Here is an 18941-nt window from a genome sequence, read left to right on the forward strand (position 1 = left end):
CCCCGCGGCGCGGCCCGGCCCCGTTCAAACTTGGCGGCCGCCGCTCCGAGCGGGCCGGCGGATCAATGCGGCCGCGGCCAGCCGCGCTGGGAGCCGGGCTACAGGTTTCACCAGCCATCGCTGGCAACAGCTTTGTCATTTTCTAAAAATAAGAAGCTAAAAGTTATTGTAGAAGAAGGGGCTTTTTTTGTCCCCCGCACAATGTGCCTTTTGTGAGTTTAATGCCATTCTGGGGCTCTCTATGGCCCCGGACAATGGGGAACTCCAGGAGGCGGCTGTGCCTCTGCCTTTTTTCTTTCTTGCTTTCTCTTTTCTTCCCCCCACCCCCCTCCTCTTTTTTCCCCCCTTTTTTCTTTTTCTTTTTTTTTCTTTTTTCTTTTTTTTTTTTTTTTTTTTTTTTTTTAGCAGAGGATGCAACATTCCTCCAGTCCCTCCAGAACCTCTGCTTTGATTAAATAAATATTTCTCTAGGCTAACGGTAACGTTTTTCACTTTCTGCTCGGGTCCATGTCCGATTATTATTTAAAATTTTTATTTCCAGGAGCTTGTCCCTCCCCATTCCAGCCCTAGCAAGAAATGTAGATGATCGCTGGGAACGTGGGATTTGAATTTTAGGAGGAGGTGAAACAGTAAAGAACCTCTATCCAGGCTTCAGGAATATGTTTTTTTCATGTTTCTGTAAGAGACTATTTTTATTATTAGCAGAAATGCATTTAAATTAAATCACATTTTGAAAATCTAAAGAAGCTCCTTTTTTTTTTTTTTTTGCTTTTCTTTTTTGCTTTTTTTTTGCCATTTTTAAACCTTTTTTTTCCTTTTTTTAAATTTTCTTCATAACTCAAATAATTATCTTCACGGTTTGTTTCATAGCTCTGAACGAGGAATGCAGTTGCGGTCAGTTTTTCCATTTGGGAGAACCTTAATGTAGATGTATTTTATACTGCAAGGTAATAAACTGCATGTTTGTTAGTACCTATTATAATGAAATGTCTTGAGCTTTCCTTATTTCTTAACGTGGGGGTTGACATTTGGAATTTTGACAAGTCCCTTTAAGTGGGATGGGGGTGAAGGAAGAGGACGGGTGATGAGGAATTTGACTGTGTGTTGATGCATTGCTGGAAGTGTCTGGCGTTTGGGAGAAAGTCGCAGGATTTAAGACTCAGGGTTCGGTAGGTGCCACGGTTCTGTGGATGTTGTACCTGCAGCCCTGGTGTGCCCAGTGACCCAGGCGTGCTGGGTGTGAGTCCTGGTGGTCGGATTGACCCCAGAGGGGGACCAGTTTGCATTTAAAAGCTGCCCTTAAAAATCTGTCACTCCCTGCTTGAGACAGGTCTGTTTTTATGGAAGAATAATTGTTAATGTACTCATCTTTCAAAAAAAACCCCAAAAAACTTGAAAAAATCAAAACCACTCTCCCCAAAAAAACCTACTAAAACAAAACCAAACACCCCCCACCCCACCACCACCCCGAACCCTAAAAAAACCCCAACCCTAAGCCAAAAAACAAAATCAAAAACCAGCCAAGCCACTAACCATGAAGCCCTGTAGGAATCAGAATTTTTGGGGGCTGCTTGGTACGCTGCCTGGGAAGATGCATGTAATTTTTAGCTGGTCTTGCTGAACGTGAACCAAACGTGGGTCGAGGAAGAAGTTGAGGTGAGGATAAAGTAACCCTTGTCTTTAGCACTTGGGATAACTTAGAAAAGTGCCTCTTTTCCCCTGAGGCTGGGGATCTGGTGGCCCAGGCTGCGGGTGCTGCCTGTGGCCGCACTTTTTGCAGAGCAAAGCAAAAGGAAATGTGTGGGGAAGTTGGGGAGCAAAGGAGTGCCCGTGGATGCTCCAGAAATAGGCACCTCCACGGGGACGAGTGCGAGCGCGGGCTGGAGCCATGGATGTTGTCTCTGCGCTTGCATCGTGAATTCGAGCTGTGTGCCGCTGTCCTCTAATTTCCCATGACAACATATGGATCCCATAAAGGCAAACATGCCGAAGTGCATCTGTCTGGGTAGTTAACACAAACCAAACATCCCCCGCTCGAGATCCCGCTGCTCCTCCGGCCGCGCGGCGCGGAGCCCTCCGCCACAGCCCCTCGCTGCTCCGTGTCTCTCCTCGTGGCGCTGCCGGACGAGCCCGAGTGCCCCGCGGGGAGCGGGGCAGCAGGCGCGGGGCAGAGGAGCGGAGGGGTTAAGCGGGGAGAGGGGCGTGCGCCCTGCGGCCCCCCACCCTCCTGGGAGCTGCTCCAGCCCGAGCAGGCTCTGCCCTGGGGTCAAGTCCTAGGACATCCTTCCCTCCCCTCCTGGCAAGGCAGGAGCTCGGGCTGGGAAGGGAAACAGCAGATGAGCAGAGGGCAGGGGTTTGCCCCTCGTCCTGGACACAGACGTCTGGAGGCTGGGGAAAGAAAGAGTTCCCAGTTTTCCAGGTTGCAAAAAGAGGTGATGAGGGGAGGCTGTGTGTGAAAAGAAGGGAAGGAACAAGTGACGGCTGCAGGACCAGCGGATAAACCACTACGCAAACACCGAAACACAGCCAAGGAATTAAGGGATAATTCGTACAGAAATCGTTAGGTATGATTACATGTATGTGCACATGTGTGTCCTCTAAAAAATTTACTTCCCATAAGATTTCTTTGTTCTAGGGAAAAAGACAATCTGGTTGCTAAAATACAAAAAGGGGCTTCCCTTACTTTAATTAGAAATTTTGATACAGCCTCATCTGCAATTGTGTGGGTGCCTCTTGTTTCTATATGTGTATCTCTGCATACGCATAGATGGGATTTTGGGTTCAAATAGCTTTTAATGTGCTTAGCAGAAAGAAGCTCTTAGTATCAGATCTACAGGGAAAATAAGACTGATTTTTCCCATAGGAAACTTGCTAAAGACACAGCTGAATTATTAGATTAACCCATTTTTTTGTCTCATGGCATATCTGATGTATTTGCGCAAAGATTTGTATCATTTCATTTCTATGTTATTTTGAACAGACTGAACGAATAGCGGCGCTTTCAAGGGAAGTTATTATTTGCAGAAATGTATACAAATTGAGAGGAACAACTTTGAAGCAAAATGTTTTTCCAAAGCAGTGAATATGGCATTTTGGACAGGACTCTCAGCAAGAAGAGTTATTATCTTTAACATGTAAAATGGGGGTGGGCAGCTCTGGTTCCCTGGGTTCTGCAGCAAGATCAGGTCTTCCCCTGGAGACATGACCTGGCTGCCAGGGGCTCAGGAGGCAGGGGTGGGCCAGATTTGCATAGGGCAGTGGTGAAAGCACTGGACTCGGCTGAATTTTTAGGGATCCACGAGCATATCCCATTGCTCGCCACCCAGCACGGGGGGACTGGGCCAGGGCTCTGCGGTGCTGAAGGCTGACGGGGCACAAGGGGCTGGTGTATGGGGAGAGCTAAAAAAATGTTCCAGGCTATCTTTTAAGATTCAGGCTTTAAAAATTATTGTTGGGATGGGGGAGATTGAGCTTAGAAAAAGTCTCCATAATATCATCCACTTCCATAGCTGTGTGCTTCTTGGAAATGTGTCTGAAGAATCAGAACAAAGCATGGAAGGCCAGAGTCCTTGAAGGAGCTCCAAATGATAAAGTCTGCCATTCATTTTAAACACTGCGTGCATTGTAGAAACACAGGTCAATTTGAAGGCATTTGTCAGATTTCCAGTTCCCTCTGCTCCTTTGCAATGGAAATTTGCAATCAAATCCCTGTGCTGGAGTTAGGATGTCTGCCTTGATCAGTTTGTATGACTCTATGCCCAAAGCACTGGCCAGGTAAGCTAGCTTTTCCTTTGGAAAGTTTTGTTTGTGAGGAGTTGAGCAGGAGAAGGGGGGAAGGTTGAGGGGAATTGAGCTGGAGCAGATGTGTTTGTTCTGGGTTTGGAAGGGGGAAAGGGCAGGCAGTCGGCAGCGATGGATTGCACGGGGCTTGCTGAGCCGCAGAGGCGAGCTGATACCATTTAGAGACGCCCAGCAAGAAGCATGGAAAGGGATATTCCAGCAGCAGCACAGTCATTGTTGGGATGCAAAAATGCAGCACGGCTGGAGAGCCACACTGCTGAGCAATTTCAGCCAGATAGCAGGGATTTCTTCTGGAGTCATGTTTGCCTCGGTTACTGGGGGGGCTGCTGCCCTTATTCCTGAGACGTGGGGTGCTGAAGGGGAGAGACTATTGCTCTAGAAGAAATGCTGTAGGATTTGGGGAGGTTCGGGCTGCGGGGGATGTTCAAAGGAACATTTATTCTTTTGTCTCCAATCTATTTCTGGGGTTTTACCTGATTATTAAAAGACATCGTGCTCTAGGCAGTGGGAGTGACAGGACCTCTGTGGGCTATTCCAGCTGTCCCCAAACCTGGCAAGGCTGCTGCAGTCAGGCTGAGTAAACACCCCTCAGTCAGACAGCAGGTTTGTAACATGCATTTGCTTGTTTTGCAGCCCGTAACATGAGTGGATGTGTTTGCCATGGAAATAAACACTTGGAATACATCTATATGTTTCTTGGCTTTTTGAGAGAAATGAAGAAAAAAGTCTTGGCATTTAATTAGGAGTCACTAACCTGATAAATATTGAACATCATTTCTTTGTGAGCGGCTCCATGTGCTCAGAGCACTCTATGGATGTATTCCACAATTGCACTTATTTAATGCCTGTATCACCTCGTGCCTATTGTATTTATGTTATCATCAATGTCAGATTTTAATTAAACAATTAAATCACTGTCAGAGTAATTTCCCTAGAAAACTATTTTAAATGAAAAATCCCACAATAAATGTTTGGGAACCATCTTACAGGGATAAAAGAGGAAAATAAGTTACAAAACAAAATTACAATTCCCCAAGAATTAGGGGGAAAAAAAACGCATGTTTTCAGCATTGAGAGGAATTCTGGACTACAGCGTGGTTTCCACTGAATTCAGAGTGTGTCAGCAGGGAGACCAAGACACCTGGGCTTGTCTGAGGGCTGGTCTGGGTCTGTCAGGTGCCGTGGCTGCACAGGGACCCTGGCCCAGGGCTGGCAGTTCCTGTGCTCACCCCCCGCTGGGGCCAGGAGCAGTGACAGCAATGCAACCCTCTCATCTCTGTGCCAGCCAGGTACCCAATGCTCCTTGGAAAATAGTCCATCAGCCTCCCTTCCCTCCGACTTATTTCAGAATTAAGCTGGAGATTTGCAGGAAAGTCTGCATTGAATTATTCACCAAGTTAAGCACCAGCACCAGCTGCACTTACTATATAGTAACCACGTCCTCCACCCCTGCGTTGTAAGCAGTGAGAAATCGGATCTGACATAGCATCTTTGCTGCACTTAATCAAACAGTTCATCGTTATCTCTTTGTAAATATCTGCTCTTATTCCTCTAAAACCTGTACTTCTTCGCACAGAAAAATCACAAACACGAGATGCAAAATTCATCAGACAAGATATCTGCAGGACTCGCGCTCCCAGCCGCACGCCACGCTATTACCTGTATTTAACATAAGCACATCTGACATTTGCGGCGACGCGAGTGGCGCATATTGAAATTGGGGGCCCGGGCTGTGATTGCAGCGCCACGTCCCCCGCAGCCATCCCCAGCCACCCCGGCCAACAATGCTTTCATTTGTGCCCCGGGAGGGCCGTGCCGAGCCAGCCGCGGGGCTGGGGGCCTGGCCGTGCCCCCGCTTCCCCCGCGCCCAGCCCCAGGGGACCCCTCCCAGCCCAGCACCCAGCCTGCCGCGGCAATCCTGGACAGGGTTGCTTTTAGGTCCACGCTGCGCTTTTATTGGAATGCAGCTTTGCAGATTGGGTTATGGCTGGGCTGCGTGTGGTTTCTGTCAGCCCTGAAGTGTTTTACAGCTGGAGATGATTTGGGGGGGGTGGGGAGGGGACACATGCAGCCTGTCCACAGCCAGGTCTGATGTTCATCTGCTGCTGTCTCTCTAATTTTTTTCTCCGTGTCTCCATCAAAAGATGAGGCTGGCACTGGAGGGGGTGATGACGACAGTGGCAACACCGGGTCCATCCCTTCCCGCTCCTCACTGGAGTTTGGTTCTCCCTAAAGCAATTTGCCAGCAGATCCCTTTTCCTCCTGTGGCCACAACAAACCGAGGTACCTGGTGTGCTGTGCCTGGGCTGGGCAGCCCGAGGCCTGGGCACAGGCTGGTTGCAGGCAGTGCCCTGGAAGGACTCCTGCCCCAGCCAGCTCCACTTGTGAGTCCAAGGCACAAAACCTTTAACCTAAATTCAACCAGCAAACCCCAACGCACTCACTCCATCAGTCCAGAGCCGTGGCAGAGTCCCCACAGCCCCCTTGGCCGGGCAGGCCCTTGCCTGGACCCATCCAGGGCCACCTGCACTGTGCCCAGAGCTCTGCCACCCGAAGGGCCTGGCAGAGCGTATGCAACCAGAAACACATTTTTTTATGCACAGGAACGGGGAAAATGGATGAGGTTGCACAGAACCCTCCTCCAAGCAGGAGAGGCTGTGCTGGAGGAAAGTATTGCTCATAATGACACTTAAGCCCAGACACTTGAATGCTAAAGGTTAAACTTACATTCTTCAAGAAAGGGCTCCTTGCCAGCTTGAACTGTGTTGTGTGTTCACTATTGCCTCCTCCTCCTCTTCATCCACTGTCAATCCACTTTTGGTATGTTTTGAAATAACTGAGGTTTTGGGGTGGATTTTTTCCTCCCCTAATGTCTGTTCTCTGTACCAGTTCTCAGCCCTATGTCTGTCACAGAGTTAAAAAAAAAATAAAATTAGAAGTCAGTTTAATGCCTGTACAAAAGTGAAGTGGTTTTTTCTTAGCTGCAAACTACTGTAGCTTCAATCCATCAAAGACCAGCCTCAGCATATGTTCTGTCCTCCGGTGACACACAGTTCACAGAACACCATCCTCCACCTCCTGTCCTCAGCTGAACAACCAGAATGTACACTCTGACAATCAGGCTAAAATTGGAATTAAAACACATTGAAGGACTGATACACAGTAACAATAGGGTGGTGAAATCATTTTGGGGACAATCCCTACCAGGGCTGGGGATGAAACTGACGGCAATGCTTCCAAATGCTCGAGCCAAGGAAGAAGAAACAGGAAAATGCCCACCCAGGAGTAGCACTTCAAGATGAATTTCAGCATAATATGAAGAAACAGACATGCAGTTTGGATGCTACATTTAGACCTTACTGATCAAAAGCACCTTCTCCATATACTTTCATGCTTCTCCCCAGACATATTTCCCAAAAAAAGAATGGAAATAATATTACATTGTGCATGCCTTCTAAAGCAGCCTCTTTACACAGCCCCATGCAGGCTTTTCGTAGAGAATCAGCCAGGTGAAAGCACAGAACACGGATCCCGACATCTCAGCAGCAGCAGCAGGTAGAGGAGACCCAGACAGAAGGCTGGATCAAAGGCTTTGAGGAGGAGCATGGAAAAGAGCCAGAGTGAGCTTCAGAAGTCAAATGCAATTTTTATTTGGGTTCAGAGATGATAAAAGGCCAGTGATGTTCATTTTCCTACTTCCTGCAGCAAGGGAACGGGGGGCTGCAGGGCTCCGCAGCTCGCTGCAGTGTATTTCTTGGCACAGCCCTAATTGTATCTCCTGGTCCCAGTGGAAGTTCACGCTTTTTAATATCTCTTATTGCTTCTGCAATTGCTGCCACCAGTCAGCAATCACAAACAGGAAGCTGTGAGTCAGCAGAGCCATAACCCGTGGGCTGACAGCGGCCGGAGCAGAGGGACGCTCCTGGAAAACACGGCCAGGGCCCCGCGGGAACGGTGCCTGGACAGGCCCGGGATAAAGGCTCCCAGGCCAGCCCCTCAGCTCACAGCAGAGCCCGGGATAAAGGCTCCCAGGCCAGCCCCTCAGCTCACAGCAGAGCCCGGGATAAAGGCTCCCAGGCCAGCCCCTCAGCTCACAGCAGAGCCCGGGATAAAGGCTCCCAGGCCAGCCCCTCAGCTCACAGCAGAGCCCGGGATACAGGCTCCCAGGCCAGCCCCTCAGCTCACAGCAGAGCCCGGGATAAAGGCTCCCAGGCCAGCCCCTCAGCTCACAGCAGAGCCCGGGATAAAGGCTCCCGGGCCAGCCCCTCAGCTCACAGCAGAGCCCAGGATAAAGGCCCTGTTGCCCTGGGCCCGAGCGCCTTCGCAGCGGATTCCCAAAGCTGGTGCCCAGGGCTCAGGGCAGTCATGGCAGGGCGAGAGCAGACAAGTACACTGGGTCCAGTTGCCTCTCCGTGCTCCAAAAAGCAGATTTTTTTACCCCATTAGGGAGAGGCAGGGCAGAGGAGGCAGCAGTGACCCCTGAGCTGGGATAGGCAGCATGACCCCGTTTTCACACCAGCGGCACCCAGGCCTTGGCCACACCACGGCTCACGTAGCGCGGGGAAGCAGACGATCTATTCCCAGCCTGGTTTCGTCTGTTTCCTAACTGTATTTAGCAGCGAGTTTACTCCAGACTGAGCCTGCGTGAGTAAGAGTGTATGTAAGGGTTGAGGATTGGCTGCGGCAGGCAGAGGGTTTGCTGAAAGGCTTGTTAAGGAAGCACTACTGACCATGCAATCCAATTACATAATGCTTCAAAAAATAACCGTGCTGGGAGTTGGGTCTGGGCAGTGCATTTTGGCAGCAGAAAGAGGTATCAAATGTTCATCTTCCAAACCAAAAGCTGACAGTGTATTTGTGCCACAATGTGACACTGCACCTCGGCAGTAAACTGCTCTAAAGAGGAAACTTGCTTCCAGGGGAAATGCCTGCTGTTCCCTTTCAAGGCAGTGCTGCACCCTGCAGACCGACGTTATTTGAGTCCTTGTAAAATTACCACTAATCTCTGCACTCAGGATGCCTCGTGTTTTATGGGCACTCGTATGACGGCAGCTTTGTTTTCTGGGGGGAAAGCAGAGTGCTGAGCGGGGACAAGCAGGCACCTGGCCATCAGCAGTGGCTCTCTGGGGGTTTTCCTCAGCTCCCTATCTTGCAGTTCCTCTCTGCCACACTGGACAGGACAGACATACAGATGATGCACAGTATTTACTGGACAATGGCTGAAAAAAATACCCTGTCCTGCCCGAAGAAGATCCAGACCCAGTCCCAGTCTAGGCAGAGCCTGCGTGGAGCTGTGCATCCTTTCTGCCGAGATGGATGCTGGCGGAGGGGACTGAAGGCTCAAGCTCCAGGACGGCTCCATCCACACGTTGTGCGGGATGACGGGGATTTAGAAACCCTGTCTCCAAACAGCATCGGTAGCTTTTATCGCAGTTACTAATTTAACTGCTGGGCTGCTCCGAAGGCGTCGCAGAGAAGGCGCATTTCTGGTGAATGAGGCAACAGCAAACTAAGAATATCCTCAGCCGCTGCGCAGCTGCCTGTACCTGAGCTGCGGGGCTCGGCTGCTGGGGATGCTGCACGCCCGGCTGGGGATGCTACACGGCCGCCGTCCGTGCCCGGGCACTGGGGGGTCCCTGGGCCGGGTGGCATCCCCGGCCCCCCGGGCGCTGCCCACGCCGGGAGCCCCGGGCCCGGGCGCGAAGGGGTTACGGGCGGCTCGTCCGGCCCGGCCCGCCCCGCCGCCTGCCCCGGCGGTTCCCGGCTGTTGCCGGCTGTTCCCGGCTGTTTACCTGGCAGCGCCGGCCGGAGGCCGCGCTGACATCACCGCCGCGCCCCCTCCCTCCTCCTCCCTCCTCCCTCCGTCTGTCCGTCCGTCCGTCCCTCCGCCCGGCCGAGCCCAGCCCGCCGCGGGGCCGCCGCCGCCGGGGCAGCGCTCGGCGAGCCCGAGCGGCGCGGCCGGGCCCGCGGGGCCGCCGCCCTCCCTCAGCGTGCCCGCGGCCGGAGCAGCGCCCGGCTCCCCGCGGCCCGGGCACTCCCCGCGTGTGCCCGGCGCTGCCCACCCACCTGGCCGCCACGTCGCAGCCGCGTGCTGGCCGGGGGCCACCATGCTGGCGCTGCTCGCCGCCGGCACGCCGTGCCCCGCGCGGTCACACCGGCCTCTCTCTCGGGCAGGCCCGGGCACACCCTGGGCCGCAGCCAGCGGGCAGGTGCTCGCCCCTCCGGGGGCTGCTCGCTCCAGCCCGCGGCGGAGCTGCTCTGTGGATGCTTTCTTGGTGCATTTGGGCAGGGAGCCAAAGTATGCAGCTTAAAGGAAATGTTTAATAAAGACACAGGAGCCTCAAACTGTTTATTTTTCCTTGCAGAAAGGTGGAGAGCCGCTGTCCCTGGAAACGCTGCCGGGCCAGGCGCGGGCCGGGGCCGAGCCGGGGCTGACACTGCCTCTCACCTCCCCTCCCCTGACCGCCCGGCCGCGGGGTCATAAACCGTGGGGGGAAAAGGCAGCCTATTAGTAACTCTATTAAGTCTCCATTAGTTAGGTGTGAACTCATTACTCTAATATACCTGGAGGTGGGATCCCACTTGCAGGACATTAGCGCTGCAATAAGCACGTTTACCACCCGAGCTGGACCGAGTGAGGAGAGCGTGGAGCAAAGGACAGGAGCCTCTCGACGCTGGAGCAGGCCGCTGCAGCAGCACCACACACAGCCAGCCCTTCTGCCACGCCTGCCCTGGCCCGGCTGAACCTCTCCCAGCCAGGCTTCCTCCCTGTCCCCAGGGTCGTTGTTTGTTCGAGCAGTCCCTAAGGCAGCCCTTGACACCTTCCCTCCCTGCAGCGGCAACAGGGCAGCCACTGAAACACACCCTGCTCATCTGCTCACCTGGTGAGTGGCTGCACCATGGGAAGCTGCTCTCCAACCCCGTTGTAGGATCGGTCATTCGGGTTGGAGAAGTTCCCCAGCACTGCCAAGGACACCAGTCACCCGTGTCCCCGGGTGCCACACCACACAGCCTTTAAATCCCCTCCAGGATGACTCCACCACTGACCTGGGCAGCCTGTGCAAGGGCTGCACAGCACTTTCAGAGAAGAAATTTTTCCTGATTGCTAAATCACAGAATATCCTGAGCTAGAAGGAACCTACAAGGAATATCCCTACAAGGAGTGGGATTCCAGGCTCTGTCCAGGACAGACCCGAGAATCCCACCACAGGCCTGAGAGCTTTGTCCAGCACTTCCAGAATCCAGTCTCAACCTCCCCTTGCCTGGCCTGGCCTTTTCGAGGTGTTGGCGATTTGTGACAGGAGCTGACTGCAGCTGAGCACCCTGTGAGGAACTCAGGCAAACTAAATAATGAGCATATAGGAAATCAATTAATTAATAATAGAGAGGATGCAGGCTTAAAGGGGTTTGCTGAGTTAGCACAATGAAAAATATGATTGTTAGTAGAAATCTGTAGATGTAGAACTTTTTCTGCACCTTTTCAGTAGCTTGAACATGCCAACAGGAGATGCCTGAGCCCCCACTGCCCTCTGCCAAAGCCCTCACAGACAGGTACTGTTTGCCCTGCAGAACACCAAGACTGTGCACCATCTCCTCCCATCCTTACTCGCACTTCAAGGCTGCACAAAAGCACGGTCCTTGCAGAACTCTTCCCAAAAGTAATTTTTAAGCCCATTTGTTCCTAAAGAGCGCTAAACTGTACACGATCCCTGAAAAAAAGTTGTCCAAGAGCATACACGTAGGATTTTAAAAATTATTTCAGGAGGAAGCATGATCCTGCTTCTAAGATCCTTGGCCAAAAAGAGTATAAAATTAATGGTATTAAGTTCCTAAAAATACTCTTGAGGATCTGGGAGTTGGAACAAGGGCTTGGATTCTATTCCTAGCTGTGCCACAGACTCACTGTCTGCAATGAAGGACCAGCTCAGATGGGACACAGGGTATGCTGGAAGTGCCCAGAAATGCACTTCAGAGCTCACTCCCCCCACTTTTTGCCCTATTCCCCATTTTGTACAATGGGTACAAAGGTGGCTCTGATGGAGCAGAGCACATGAGATGGGATGTTGGTGTAACTCCTGGTTTGTTTTCCAGAGCACCATGAAACCCTGTCCTTTCATGGTGCCACACTGATCAAGCTCACCTGCCCTTTTCTTCCTTCCCTATTTCTCTGGAATTAACTTAAAATTCAAAACACCAGCAGGTACAAACAATTATAATTAAAAAACAAACTACCTGCTAGAAAAGTGCTTTCTCCCTCCCAGCAAACACAGCTCTTCCTTGCACTGTTCTCCTGGTCAGTGGCAATTTGTCTACTGTAAGGGTGCTCAAGTCCAATGCCCTGCAAAATTCATTATTAAGTCTGTCTCTTTATTGCCCTGAACAGCAGAGACAGGCATCCTTAAAACGCAACATTTGTTTTTAGCCCTGGAAAATCCTGAAATACTTTTAGTATGTTATATATAGGAAAATTATTTCATCATGTCTTTCTCACCCTGCTTTACTGTTATCCTGTTAACTAAGGTACCCGTTTCTACATGGAATCCCATACAAAAATGCATTAAAATAATGGTGAAATTTCTAAAATTTGAGCAAGTTACTGGTGGCAGGATGCCCAATGACAAAACAACAGCCCATCAGCAAAGCCTGAGCCGAACTCACTGGTGGCTTCTCTAATTTTACAAAAAAGGAAGATCCCAATGGTACTTTGACAGAATCTCAAATCCCTTTAATTCCCCGTGTGTCTTAGCTATGAAACCACTTTTGGCACAGTAATTTAAACGGCTAGATAGAAGATTCAAAATAGCACATTCCAGTGATAAATGGTAAAGTTTATGCCCCGGAGTTGCTTTTACACCAGCATGAGGCACTGAGATGGGACAGAATCCTGCAGACTGAGTCCTGTATGGATCCCACACCCTGCCAGGTTCTGCCATCAGTGAAAGTATTCCAAGAGGAATGAAAACCCAGGCAGTGAAAACCTCTGCTCACCCCACAAAAGGGAGAAAAAGAGACTGGCATTTCCATGGGTGATTCTGTCTGATGAAATCAAGTATTTAAATGACTTCTATTTACACAGGATTTTGAGAAATAATGCTAATTTGCAGAATTGGCATCTGGGGTATGAGTATATATACCCTGGGAGAGCACTTAGGGAGCCTTTGTGAAGCTAAGTAATAAACGCTTTGTCTTCACCACACTATTTATGGGTTGCTTGGGGGCATCCTGCTCTCCTCCTGCCCCTACCTGGGCATAAAATTATTGCCCAACTAGGTTTTAATCAGAGCAACAGTAAATCTGAATGACCACACATGCACAGCCATTCCTGCTCCCTGATCTCCAGCATTAATTATAAAGTGAGACTGTTTACACAGTACATACCACTTTCCTGACTTCTTTCTTGTTTATGTCTAAACCTTTATGGACATAAAACTTTGGAATTTGCTTTTGGAATAAAACTGCAATTTAAGTGGCAATAACCGTGTTGGAAAACAACTCAGCTATTGCTCCCCCGGTGCCGCGGTCACGGCAGGTTTGCACTGGAGCCTCTCCCACTGGAGCGTGTTGGTTCAGGTCATCTCCTTGCTGTCCCAGCTGGACGGCTCCTCAGGAACTGCAGCTTGAGGCTGCTCACAGCCAACACTCCAGCCGCCCCTGCCGAGTCTCTTCCTTCACTTTTCCCCACATCTGGCTCCCTGTGCATGTCCCTGCAGACCCCACTCTGGGGTTTGTGATGCCCCCCGTGCCAGGCTGGGGCTCACGTCCTCACCCCTCCCCTCCCAGGGTACTGACCTGGCAGCCTCTTTGCTCCTCCAGACAGACCCCTGTCCCATGCCCTAAGACACTCCCCTAGTCAGATGCCCCTGGAAGGGAAATTTTTCTTGTACAGTAAGTCCTTAAAAACAAAAGAGACGTCCATCAGATGCCATTCACCAGTGAGGGTACCAATAGTAAAGTTACTCATGCTCCACAAGCACTAAATTATTCCTCGTCACACTGGCCTGGCTGCTCATTTTGTCAGGCTGTCACACAATAAATTAATATGTTGGCTGTTCGGGGCTGAGAACTCTTCTATTTGTTCAGTAAAACAGATACTGCACACCCCGGGCACCATATAAAAATAATAAATTACCATAGCACACAGGCAAGGTATTACTTGTCTCTCTCCTTGCCTTTACTTTATCCCCTCCATCCTCTGCCTTTCCTCTGATCAATTAATCTTCCATTTACTTTCTATTTCTGTCTGTAGGTTTCACTCTAATACATGCTGCACCGATATTCCAACCATACCACTTGCTCCACAAGTACAACTACAGAGGCTCCGTGGATGAGGAGAAGAGGAAATCAACAAAAGTTCAAGGGGAGGAGAAGAAATAATGTCTACATTGCATACTGCAAGAATATTAGGAAAAAGGAATCAAGCCTCTACCTGGTGCTGTCTCTTACGCTGACTTGGATGCCTCCTGACTCCTGCCAGACTCCCTTTGCTCTTCACATCCAACACAGAAATGTGGAGACTTGGTAGCCAGAGGAATTGAACAGCCTTCTCTGTGTAGGCAGGTTGGGAAGTGTTTGACCCAATCTCCCTTGTAGGTTAAAATGTCCTTTAATTCTGGTGGGCTGTGTTGAGATGGGAATGAATAAACTCTCTCTTCATTTTAGCGTCCAGCTCGTGGAAGCTGCACAGGCTGGATGTTAAGTCTGTCCAAATTCCTTTCCTCTTTGGCAAGGTTATCCTACCTACAAAAATAAGAATTAAAATTAAGGTTTTGTTTGGCTTCTCACAAGTTCAGATCCTGCTCCACGTTTTCCAGGACACAGTTCCAACCCAAGTTTCAGCACACAGGCTCCCCATGAGCACCCGCAAAGTCACGGGAAGTCATCAAGTTATTGCAATACTGAGTGCATTATGTTTCCAAAGCATCACATAATCTTAACCAATAAAAAATCCAACAGAATTTACTGTTGGTTTTTTTATTAGTTTTTGTTTGTTCTTAAAAAAAAATAAATAAGCAAAGAAGCAAAATTTAAATATTTATTGAAAAGCTAAATATTGTAGCCTTGTGCAGTTATTGGCAGGAGATGCTGTGCAAACACAGCCCCGGCAGGGATGTGCTGCCTCCCACCTCCCGGCGCTGGCCCGCAGCCCCGCACCGCGGCCCCGGCGCTCCCGGGCCAGCGCCGCCGGTTCCGGCCCATTGCGGCTCCGGGCGGGGGGACCCAGCCCCGGGTCGGACCCAGCCCGGCCCCTCTGCCCTCGGCAGGTCGGGCTGTGAGCAGGACCCAGCTCCCCGGGCGGGCAGCCAGCGGCAGCGCCGGCAGGGGCCGGGGCCGGTGCCGGTGCCGGTGCCGGCCCGGGGCAGCCGGGGGTGCCGGGGCAGCCGGGGGTGCCGGGGGTGCCGGGGGAGCCTGGCCCGGCCCGGCCCGGCCCGGCGGGGCTCCAGGTGAGCCGGGCTGGCCCAGGGCAATGTCTGCTGCTTCTGGCATCTGATTCCCACCCCTCCTATCCCACGTGGCCGTGCATTAGTGATGGGCACTGCTGGCAGATGGCAAAGTTCGAGCCGGGCTAATTAAACATACCGAGCTAATAACCTTCCATTTTGGGACTGGTATAATTCATAATTTAATGTATTGCTGCTGAGACATTAACCTTTCAATGACTGGCACAGTGCCCACAGCAGCCTGAGTGCTGACCATCTTTCAGGAAAATGAGTATTATTGTTAAAACAGGTATAAATCATTCATGGCTTCAGCTTTTGTGTCAAGCTGCACATGAAAATAAGTAGTAGGCTGGGTAATTTATTTACCTTTTGGTGGTTATTCTTATGATTTCATGATCATATTCTCTGATTCATAAACACTGGCCAATTGCCATTCTGTTCTCGTTTTACCATTTCAATATTGCAGTGGTTATTCTGATTTCCATCTTTTAACAAGTTCAAGACTGGTGCAGAGTTGCTTGATCCAGGCACAAACATAATCTCATTTCAAGGAGGAAAAACTTGTTTCAAGCTAATTCCACAGTATTCAATGCAATTATTAAAGCTACCAACTTGTTACAATTTAGCATTTTGCTAAAAGAAGTGTTTCTTTGGAAACTGGTGCATAAACACGCAGATTAAAAAACTTTTCAAAATTCTCCTTCAGAGGCAGCTGGGAGGAAGCTCACACATTACTAAAGAGTTTAGTAAAGATCATGTCCTATCTCTTCCAATCAAATGGTGAATGAAAATGGCCAATGCTCAGTCAAAAGGGCAAACTATCTCTGTCTTTGAAGGCACATTAAAGATGAGTCTAAAAAAAATTCTAAGTGGATGCTGAAGAACTAATCCATTTGCAAAATTGCTATTTTTGAAGAAAGAAGTTAACTAAGAAATCACCAAGAAGCTGTGTGTGAATGTCTGTCACGTTTCATGCCTAGGATAATGCCAAGACCAGGACATTTTGGAGGCATAAGACAACAAGAAGCAATATCAGCATTACTGATTTTAGGCTCCTCCTCAGGACTTTGTATGGTCACTCTCAGGACTATATGAACACTGCCAGAAGATAAAGCATTTGAACCTGTTCATGGGGACAACACTCAGACCCCTTGGAACAGGAATTATTTGAGAGGTTGAGGTTCCTCTGGGTACCTTCTCCTACTGGAAACATACAATGTTAGCCCCAAGAACATCTATTTTTTCTATTGATAATGATGCAGGAGACAACCCCTCTCTCCTACCAGTGATCACGTGCCTCTGTTAATCCATATCTGTGTCACCTGTGGCGCAGGGCCGAGCTGGTACACCCTCCCTTTGGGTTCTGAGATGTGTCATTGAGCCAGATGCACCTGGACCAAAGCCTGGCAGCTCCTTTTTCCATGGACACTACAGTGTCCCTGCATTTCACTCCCTCTGCTGGCTCCAGTTGTACACCAAATTAAGGCTTTGAGACCTGACATTTCTTTAAGGCTGGGACATCTAAAATTCACCTGGATCTTCAGGTTCCAGGGCCTGCCCTGCCATGCTGTCCTTACAGGCAGCTGGCAGGGATGCAGCCCTTCCTCCTCCCAGGCACAGCATCCTGGGCTTGGGACAGCACCATGGCACTGCCAGCACTCCCCGTGGTAGGGCTGAGTGGGGAGTGTGCGTCTCCATTGCACACTGGCTGTGACAGAGGGCAGGGCCCAGCTCCCCTGGCCGTGCCTGCTGGGTGCTCCCACCCCTGACAGGGCAGGGCCCCGCTCCCCTGGGTGCTCCCACCCCTGACAGGGCAGGGCCCCGCTCCCCTGGCCGTGCCTGCTGGGTGCAGGAGCCGTGTGTGTCTGCAGGTACCTGCAGTCCCTGCCCGTGCTGCCGAGCCCCCTCCTGCTGCTGCTGCCTGCTGGCTGGGCCGAGGGAACCCAGGGAACCAGAGCCTGGTCCTCCAACACCTGGCACCTCAGGAAGGGAAATCAGCCAAGTGACCCTTCTGAGAACACCCCTCCTAAGGCTGCAGGACCAGGGGTGTCCCAGCTGTGGCTGTGTGCTGGTGCTGGCACAGCTCCTTGGGAAGCCGAGGGTCCCTGGCTCTGGCGGGCTGGTGGAGCATGGGCCCTCTTGGCCAACGCTCCCCGACTCAGCCGTGCTACACAGACGGGCTCTTATGCAATTTTTTGCTTTCCAGTAGCCACGTGACTTTCTATGGCAAGAATTACTCAATGTGCAGTTCCTGTCTGAAGTGGCCTATCCAAAGTATTCAAAACAAGCTCTGAGCAAACCCGCATCTCAAGGGTTGGTGTTGCCTTTAGGCAGATATTGTTATTTCACAAGTGGGAAAACTGAGGTAATTTTTTTTCTTTAAAGGGGGCAGATGCTGCACATGTACAGGCACTGAATACCCTTGGTGCTTGTCTAAAGCTGAGAAGAAGCACCGAAAATACCTAGATGTGATAGAGAGGCTGCAAATTTGGGCATGATTCCCCCTAAACCATTATGCTTTTTTCCACACCCACATTTACTTGCTGTGGAAATGGACCTTGTACCTCATTGTTCAAATACTTTTCTGCAGTTATTCTGTATTTCAGGTTTTTGGTATTTCAGGTTTTTGGTATTTCCCCCTCGTTCACATGCCAGGTGGCAAACCCCAAACTGGAGCAGAAGTCACTTCCTACACTGTGGTTATAAGAGAGTTAAAGTTCAGATTTCTAATTGCTCTCTCGAGGCCTTATTACTTGTTGATTAGGGTCTTTTGGGAACTGCATCAAACCTATAATAATAAACACTCATTTCACTGGAAGTTTGTAGCTGCCGTGGCAGCCCTGCAGCCCTTCTGTAATGGCACACGTACAAACCAGCCAGGAAAGGCCTCTCTAACTCTTCAGAGGTCTCCAGGCTGGACAGGTCTGAGCCATGGGCATTCACCTCCAGACTGGAGCTGGGGCTGCAGTGCCCCTCTGCCCTCTCCCAGCCCCCAGAGCAGCGCTGTGGGCGATCAGGGCGGGAGCCTGGCGGGGAGCACATCTGTGCAGGGACAGCTGCTGGGGCTCCTTCAAAACACTGACCAGTTCCCTAAATGCCAGTAGATTTGGGGACAGCAGCAAGTAAGGAGAAGTAGGACAGCCAGCACACTGCTGGTGGCCAATCAGTGTTCATAGTCCATCATCTCCTGTTCTGTTGTGGCATCTGACCAGAACAGATATCCTGAAGGTGCCATCCTGAAACCCCAGTGCTCTATGCTTCAGCAAAAGCCTCTGCTGTGTGAGTGTGCTGCTGGAGGATGACATGTTTGCTGTATGAGCTGGCACAATAAACCTCCCTCTTCCCACAGGTACCCCTGCCCAAGCAGCCCCATGGAATCTGTGGGCTGGTGCCCAGTGCCAGCCCCGGCCAGGGATGCTGCATCCTGCTGGAGCACACGGGGCACATGGGGACAGCCCCCAGATCCCCAGCTGGGACAGAAGAGGGTCCCCCCATGAGGAGAGTGGTGGGACAGCTGCAGATGTTCTGTGTCTCATCAATGCACATCTTCCTAATTGCAAAACCTCTGAGTTCTCCTAACTCGAGCAGTCCAAGGTGTCATTCCCAGACTAGGTGCTTTGGAAGTGCTTGTATGGCAGAGATTTTACAGGCTGTAAAATGTCCGAAGGGATGGGATGGGATGGGATGGGATGGGATGGGATG

General features: G+C 50.8%; 1 protein-coding gene across 3 annotated transcripts in view; it reads right to left on the reverse strand.

The window, feature by feature from the left end:
- ZFHX3 (zinc finger homeobox 3) overlaps positions 1 to 18941 on the reverse strand; it is a 435802-nt gene that overhangs the window by 123127 nt on the left and 293734 nt on the right. For 2 of the 3 annotated variants that reach the window (XM_064386181.1, XM_064386180.1), the window contains exons 5-6: positions 14228 to 14538; positions 6529 to 6705 (exon numbers count right to left, since the gene is read on the reverse strand). The gene's annotated coding sequence lies outside the window, so the exon portion shown is untranslated. The remainder of the gene's footprint in view (positions 1 to 6528; positions 6706 to 14227; positions 14539 to 18941) is intronic. The other variant, XM_064386182.1, reaches the window with a different exon arrangement.

The sequence above is a fragment of the Passer domesticus genome, chromosome 12, assembly GCF_036417665.1.
Source record: "Passer domesticus isolate bPasDom1 chromosome 12, bPasDom1.hap1, whole genome shotgun sequence".
Classification (NCBI taxonomy): domain Eukaryota; kingdom Metazoa; phylum Chordata; class Aves; order Passeriformes; family Passeridae; genus Passer; species Passer domesticus.